We start from the raw sequence: 8,583 nt of genomic DNA, 5'->3' as shown, positions 1-8,583 counted from the left end.
CTGGTTTTTGTTCAGTTAGAGACTGGGATCCCAGCAGTTGGGGAAGAGCCTCTTTCTATGGGCTCCCAGCTACAACAAAATCCCTTCTGGAGCAGACATTAAAGTTGTTAAGAAAGCTCTGAGGACCCCAGCCAATGGCCAAAATGGTCTCTGAGGAAAGGCAATTACTGCTCACGTGATTTCCTAGCAAGGCACCTGGTCTCTTTCCTGTAGGAGAAGAGAAAGTGCACCTCCCGGTGCCAGCTCCCAAAGCCCTCCCACACCCCCCCTATAAGGTTTTAAATGACTGAGTTCCAATTCTTCATAGTCCCTCAAGGAGTTAGTTGTCTCTGGTTTCTATTTCTCCAGTCATAACAATGTCAGAAATTATTCTCATTGCTGTCCTCACCAGTGTGGCTTTATCTTGCTAAAAGGGTGGTTTTGATCCACATTATCAGAGAGGGCCAATGGAGTACCTTACACAAAGACCTCAAAAAGACACATTGTGTCTTCTGTTTGCCCTCCCTGGGAGTCAGGTGTTTAATTAAGTCTTTCCCTTTCCTTTTTTTAAAATACAAATTAAACCATAGGGAAAACAAAAGCCTGGGATTTTGTCCAGAGGGAAAATTGGCAAATTCTTGTTGGCATGGCCTTTGCTAACTCTCTGCATCTTTCACACTGTAATAATTTTTAGCCCCAATTCATAAGTATTTTATTAAGTCATTGAATTTCAACATGTCACAATTGTTTTTGAAAAGAAAGAAATAAGAAAGATGAGGAAGAGCAGAATCATTGTTCTCCACAATATGAGAAATTGCACCATGGGTTGGGTCATCAGAAAAGTCATGACGCATGTTTGCATAGAAAAATACGTCGTCGTGACTTTTCTGACCACCCAATAGTCCATTGATTCATCATGATGCTGAGTTCTAAATTAAGATCAAGAGATATGAAATGAAATAGAGAAAACATGATGCCTTTCTACGAGGAATGTGCAACCAAATAGACTGCCTACAAAATGAACTAAACTGGGACTAAACTGTTAAGCAAGGTGTAGGTAAGGTGCTATAGGGATTCAGTGCAGGGCAAGATTGTTTACAGATGGGGTATACTGAGGAGGGCTTCCAAAGAAGGTAGAATTAATTTAAATCATCATAGATTGCAACATGTCTGTACATCAGAACAAGAAAGAGAGAGAAGGAGAAAGAGATGGGCCCCGTCCGCAGGATCAGATAATGCTGCAATCCCCTTCCTCCAGACCTCCAGCCATGGCATCCTGGACACTCACACATGTGTCTGGTATGTTTCAGGTTGACCAGGCTGTGGATGTGAACTGCCGTCACCACATGGGATCCAGCTTAAGAAGCAGCATTACTGCCACACCTAGAGCTGGCCCAAGGAGGTAGATTCTGACAATCAATTAGAGGAGAGGTGGGAGAATGTTGGGAAAAACATTTCAGGAAGGGGGAATCAGCATGACCAAAATGCACAGCAGCAGAAGAGCCCACAGACTGGGAGGGGCCCGTGGCAGCAGCACAGGTTGGTACTAGTCAAGTAAAGCCCAGGACTAGGGTGAGGTAAGACACTGGCTCAAGCACAAGAGTTAAAGTGGCACCAAAAACCTCCTAAACAAAATAAATCATAGTTAATCTAATATTTATAAAAATAAAAATCAATGCCAAAAAAATTGATGATGAAAAAAAACAGTAAAATCCTAAGTAAACATAGCACTGTGTTACTGATTTTCCTTTTGCTTCAGTTCCCAGAGAAGCTCAACACAGCTCTGTTTCTGAGATATGCTTTAAATGGGAGGCCAAGACCAACGGGTTTTCATAGTATTTATGGACTGAAGAGTTTTCCAGTAATCTAGGGATATCCCATTTCTTTCCTCAAAATTTTCTACATAGTAAGAGAAAATGCAGAAATTCAGTATAAGATTAATTACTTGTAGAAATTCTTTAACTATTTCAAAGCATTTTCTTTTTCATCTATCTCCCAAGAGCCCTATGGAATTGAGAAAATGAGGGTCTTCTTGGTACTGATGAGGAAGCAGAGGCACAGAGAGGCAACCAAGACCACATGGTTATTTGAACAGCAGACTGTAAATTTTGTCTGTTCTGAGGACACTGGTGGTTAAAGGACTCTGCCCAAGCCACAGCCTCTTCTTTCCAAAAGAACATTTGCCTGTGTGACCAGTGTGACCAGGCATGCACACGTGTGCACATGTACACATACACACACACATTCATACTAGAGTTCACTGAGTGAAGAGATATGTCTTCTAGGTGATTATGTGTTAACAACCTAAATCTCAGTGGCTTCACAAAATAAAGGTTTGTGTGCTTGGTTATGATAGAGAACTCCTGCATGCACAAGATAGAGAGAGAAATAGCCTCGACAGAGCGTCAGAGTATAATCCCCTTTTCCCAGCCCTCCATCTAGCAAGGATCTTGGACACCCACACAAGTGCCCAACATGTTTTCAGGCCAACCTGAGGATCTGAACACGTGATCAGTCACATGGCTTCTAACACTGTAGTTTAGTATGCTAGGGGCTCTGCCACCTATGTTGGGCCAGTAAGTTCATTTCTTATTCATGAAAAATCCAGTTTTTTTTTTTCATGAATGCAAAATCTTCATTTCATAGCTATTCATTTGGGTCAGGTGGCCTTTAAGATTGCTAGTGTAAGCAAAAGGCAAAGTGAAGATTATATAGAATATTGCTGAGATCCAGGTCTGGAATCATATAACTCACTCCCACCAACATACCAGCATCAGGATCCAGTCACATGGCCTCAACATACTGCAGGAGATGCTAGAAAATGCACAGATAACTGCAAACTAACGTGAGCTAAATCTCTGCCTCAGCTTCTGTCTTTTGTGCACCAAAATTTTTGAGGACACTGAAGAGCTCATTATTACATTTGCAAGGTTCTGAACTTTTTTGCATCCACTAATTTTCTTTTGCATTTTATTTTTTCTTTCATAGTTTACTTATTTTTTATACATAGACACACTGTATATTAGTCTCGTTAAAGGTATTCTTGTACCCGTTATTATCAACAGATAATTTTCCATTTTTGTGTCCCTTAAATGTTTTGCTTCTTTCTTTTTCCCCTTGAATTCCTCCCTCTCACACTCTCTCATTTTTCACCCTCCTCCCACATGGTCTCTAGTATCCACAATTATTCTCCAGGCTTTTATATCCATTGATTATTTATACCTGTGCCCACTTTGCACAACTACTCACCCTTCCTCATACCATATCAAGCCAAGAGTGAAGCATTGCCTTTTCTCTTTTTCCTTCATTAGCTAAAGCAAAATCCTAACACGTTTGTTTGGGTAACCAACTTTGAATAAAGATACTGCAGAAAACTTAGGAGATTTACAGTACTACACAGAATACTGGAGAAAATTAGAGTTGAATAATTGATGCCATACTGCAAATTTGCCAGCAATTTCTATCACAAAGAATTTGTCACTAGCTGCTCCTTACCTTCACCTTAAACCTGCATGCTACCACCTGATTTCATCACTTTCTCACTGAAATCATCTTTTATTTATAGTTCTCTTCTCCCAGTTTGAAAGTCTTCCAAATTCCTATCCTATCTAATCCACAGGGAGAAGATTCAATTTAGATAGATATAGATAGATAGATAGAGATAGATGATGATAGATAGATGATAAATATAGAGATAGATAGATATAGATAGATAGTAATGCATGGTAGTTCAAATTTTTAATATTCAAATATTTTTTTCATTTATACTATGTATTAGAGGTCCTCAAATGTCATTATGAAGATTCCTTTTAAGGTTTTTGATTTTGGGAGGTTTTTTTAACAAAAAAAAATTCTCTCTCTGTCTCCCCCCCTCCTCTCTCTCTCTCTCTCTCTCTCTCTCTCTCTCTCTTTTTCACCGAGAGATGCATGTGCTCACCAAAAAGAGACAAAGAAGGGAAAATAAGAAATCACCCCTAGGGAGATGGCCACACTGCAATCCCTTCTCCTCCATTCTTCTCTCAGGATTGGACATGCACAAACATGTGCCCAGCATAATTTCCAGGCTCCTGGATCTGGAACTCAAACCACAGTTGGCCATGTGGAAATACAACATCTTAACTACCACCCCACCTGCTGGACCCTGATATTCTCTCTTTCTCTCTCTCTCTCTCTCTCTCTCTCTCTCTCTCTCTCTCTCTCTCTCTCTTTTTTAGAGGTTTTTGCTATAGGGCGCATGCGCTCGCCAGAAAGACAGAGACAGAGAGACAGAAAGCAAGAAATAAACCCCCAGGGGGGTTGGCCATACCACAATCCCATCTCCTCCATTCTCCTCTTGGGATCTTGGACACACACGCACACATGCCCGGGGTGAGTTTAAGTCACCAGGTCCGGGACTCGAACCATGGTTGACTACATGGGAGTCCAGCGACATAGCCATTATGCCAGCTGCTGGCCCCTGATATTCTCTCTTTCATCAAGAAAACTTAAGGTCAAATATCAGTCAGGTTGAGTTTTTTTTCTAACATACCAAAAAAAAAAAAAATCAACCTCAAAGAGTCTGAGAAGCTGAGTTAAATTTAGTATTATAATGTACTTTATAACTTCCCAAAACAATGTGCCTATTACTCAGCCATTCTCAAGAGTATTTGACCATGGAGAGCTTAGTTAGCTACTGCAGTGCAACAAATACAGCGGGCACACAATAATAAGTATTCATTCTCACATTCATACTTCTTTTTTCTTTACTTTTTATTTCATTTTCTTTGATACTTTCAATCACATTATTTAGCTTACAAAGTGAATATTTCAGCAGGTGAACATTTTTCCCTAGTTCAGTTGATAAAACTATAAAATATCTTCAACAGATAATACCACATTTCTTTGTCCCATTAATGCTTTGCCTCTCTATTTCTCTTCTAAATGTCCTTCCTCAGTCCCTACTCTTTCACACACACTATATCTGGTATTTTCATCCATTTACTGTGTTTCTATATCCTTTAGTCAATTAGTTTCATTCATAGAGTGCGGACACTCGGAATATATTAAGTGGGGACATACAGTGTCTCTCCTTCATAGCCTGACTTGCTTCACTCAGCAGTAAATCTTCCATATTCTTCCACTTTCTGACAAAAGCCAGGCTTTTGTTGTTTTTTTATGGCTGAATAGTATTCCACATTCATATTTCTATGGGTCAGCCAGTGCTTAGCTTGTGTAGGTTGGGCTCAACTAACTTGGCCAACCTGCAGCATGATTGCTGATCCAGTTCACATATTTCTCATCATCTCCAGATCAGGAAGCAATCAGAGCATTTTCTTCCCTAACAACAGCAGAAGCACAAGCAGGCAAAGTCTCCCATTAACAAAGCGTATTTAAAACCTTTGCCTGCATCAGATCTACTAATATCCATCAGTCAACAGAAGTTGCATGGTCAAACTCTACACTGAGTAAGGGGGTTTATCCCTCTCACAGTGGGAGAGAAGTAGAGTTAATAACAATTACAAGTGAATGACGATCCTGTCTTCCCTATTGTCCATAAACACTCATATCCTACCACCCCAACTACATGTAAGATACACTTATCACCACTCTAAAATCCTCCATAACCTTTAGCAAATTATATTATCAAGATCAAAGTCTAGGATCTGATGATCTCCATCAGGTCCAGAGGCAACTCTCCCAAGTCTAGAGAAAGATGAACTAAAAAGACAAGTGATATACCTGTCCACAAACACCCAAAATGGTTTGGTCAATCAAGTAGGATAACCACATAAATAGCACCACTAGGAAATGGGAAGAGTGCTAGACACATGAAAATCATTTGTCCATAGCAATTCCAAAATCCTACTATGAAATTTTGTTGTGTCCCCTTACCATGGGAAGGAAAATATGCTTCCTGAGGCCATGAATCTGCCTTCTTTGAGGAAAGGGCATGTGCAGGGGTCCAGTCTTATGGCTCTTAAAGAATACCATGATCATGCTATCTTTTTTATACTTCTAAGTACTTTAATCCTAAATACAAGTAAGTCTTATTTTTTACTTGTTCCTTTCAATTACTGTTCTTTAATCACTTACAGTGGATCAGAGAGAAGGCATTATGAGTTTTGGGTAAAAGTATAGATTCTGGGGTCAGAATGCTTAGCTTTGAATCTTGGCTCCATCATTCTAGCTGCACAATCTTGGGAAATAAGCAAAATGCCTCTGTACTTCACCTTGCTCATCTATAAACTGACAATAATCATACCAAGCTCAACAAGTTATGGATAAAATCAAATAAAGAGGAGAGTGATGCCACTCTTCACTAATCAGAAAGATAACTTTCCAAATTTAATCTTCTTTCCTACTTCCTGGTCTGAATCTGTATACATTCAATAACAATGTAGAGTTCATACCAACAGGTCATTTTAACACACCAGTAAAACTTTCTATCTGGATTTTATAAATGTAGAATTTTCTAATAATAATTGAGATGATCAAAGACTATCTAATATTTCTTGGGACCAGCAGTTAGCATAATGGCTATGTCGCTGGACTCCCACGTAGTCGACCGTGGTTTGTGTCCCAGACCCGGTGGCTTAAAACACACCGGGCGCGTGTGCATGCGTGCCCAAGATCCCGAGAGGAGAATGGAGGAGAAGGAATTGCGGCGTGGCCATCCCCCAGAGGGTGATTTCTCGCTTTCTGTCTCTCTGTCTCTCTCTGTCTGTCTGGCGAGCACACACACCCTATGGCAAATACCTCTCCAAAAAAAAAAAAAAAGACTATCTACCATTTCTGAGTGCTCACTATGAGCCAAGCACTATAACAAGCATTTCACATGTAACTTCTCATTTTAAAATAAAATTATATGTCATTCAAACAGATAGCATTTATAAACATATAAGGAAATATTCTCATAACTTATAAAGTGTTTTTATAGAAGTTCTTGTAAATCCATTATGCCATTGTCTTTTCATCTCCCTATCCTTTTTGCTCTTCTCTAGCTCACTGTAAATGTTACTACTGATGTCAGTCTTCCCAATTGTTGCCATTATAAAATTTAATTTCGAATCTTTATCACTGTTTCTCATTTAAAAATGGAATTTCTTTGTCAATATTCTGTTTACCTTTCATTGCTTTCCCATGAGCGGGGCTTCATGAAAACTCCTTGCTGGAAGATTCTCTACGGCTGGGGCCCTGGTTCCATGCCTAAGTATACTGTGAACACTTGTAAAACTCGCAAATGATAATGAGAGCCCAGATGGTTAGTACAACAGAAGAGGTGGTTGATGAGCATTTTGCAGAACTATAAAGATAATTAGAACAACTTGACTTTATTAACAGCTTTCCTCAGGGCCTCCTTCACTTTTTTCTTCCTCAGGCTATAAAAACTGGAAAGTTCTGCTGGGACTTCCTCCTGTGGTCACAGCCTTTTCCCCTGTGAGGGACTTGCTTAAATCACTGCATACATGGATTAAACCTAGAGTCCCAAAGATCATCCAACTGTAGTCACGTATGAGGCAAAGGTAGAGAACGTCTTTGCCTAGAGACCTGATTTGTAGTATTTAGCTGTCCTTGTTGATGAAACAGCAGGATTACAGCCAATCTGGTCAGAATCCTATAGAGAACAAAGAGGAGAGTCAGCTCACCCCTATGTCATTTCAGCAGCAATGAGGTCACAGGAAATGAAATCAATTAATGAGGGCACAAACAGAGCGACAAGGTAAAATGTACAGATATTTTTTAAACTCTCTCCTGCTTTTTTCTTTTCTCACCTTTCCTTTCCCTCTCTCTGTCTCTCTCTCTCTGTGTCTCCTATGAGCACACACATAAATGCATCCTATAGCAAATATTTCTGTTTAGAAAAAGAAAAAGTAAAAAATAATGATAATAATAAAGGAAATTAAATAAATAATTGTATTTTTAAGAATGGCTGAAACGCTTGGAAATCTAAAGGAGCCTAAGGGCCATACATATATTTAGAATGCGGAGTAAGTATGTGTCCAAGAGAAAAGCCATGACTTGACCACAGAATGCAGTAGCAAATACCTGCACATGACAATGAGAACCAGAAAATATCAGCTACATCTGCACCAAGACAATGAAAAAAGAGGGGACTAGTTTCACTAAACGTCCTGCCTCCAATATCGAGTTAATATATAAAACCCCTAGAAATTTAGATTACTCTGGGGAAAAGAAGGAAATAAAGAGGAATGAGATGTTTGAACTAACAGAGTTTAAATCTTAAATTGGCCTTCATAAAACTAAAAGTGACTCAGTTGCCTTAGACTGGGAAGGATTTGGGATTTTTGCCTCCAGTGGAAAAAAAGATTGAGGTTAGTTAAAATGAAATGTTAAGAAGCTATTTTGCTGTATACCTGTACTATGATAGTAAATATAAACCTGTTACACTTCCCAGAATGTAAAGCCAAGAATGCCACCAGGAGGAATAAGAACCATGAAATGAGTTAAGAGACGCAAAAACTAGATAAAAGCTCAATGAAAATATAAATAGAGGATGATAAAATTAAAGAAATAACAAAAAGAAATGCCCTGAGAGTTTAAAAAAATCTTAAGCATCCAGGTCTAAAGAGCTCACTAAGACCTTTATATCAATATTTTTTAAAA

The sequence above is a fragment of the Tupaia chinensis genome, unplaced genomic scaffold, assembly GCF_000334495.1.
Source record: "Tupaia chinensis unplaced genomic scaffold, TupChi_1.0 Scaffold000709_1, whole genome shotgun sequence".
In the NCBI taxonomy this organism is placed as follows: Eukaryota; Metazoa; Chordata; class Mammalia; order Scandentia; family Tupaiidae; genus Tupaia; species Tupaia belangeri.
The sequence above is the reverse complement of the archived record's forward strand: the minus strand, read 5'-3'. Positions refer to the sequence as shown.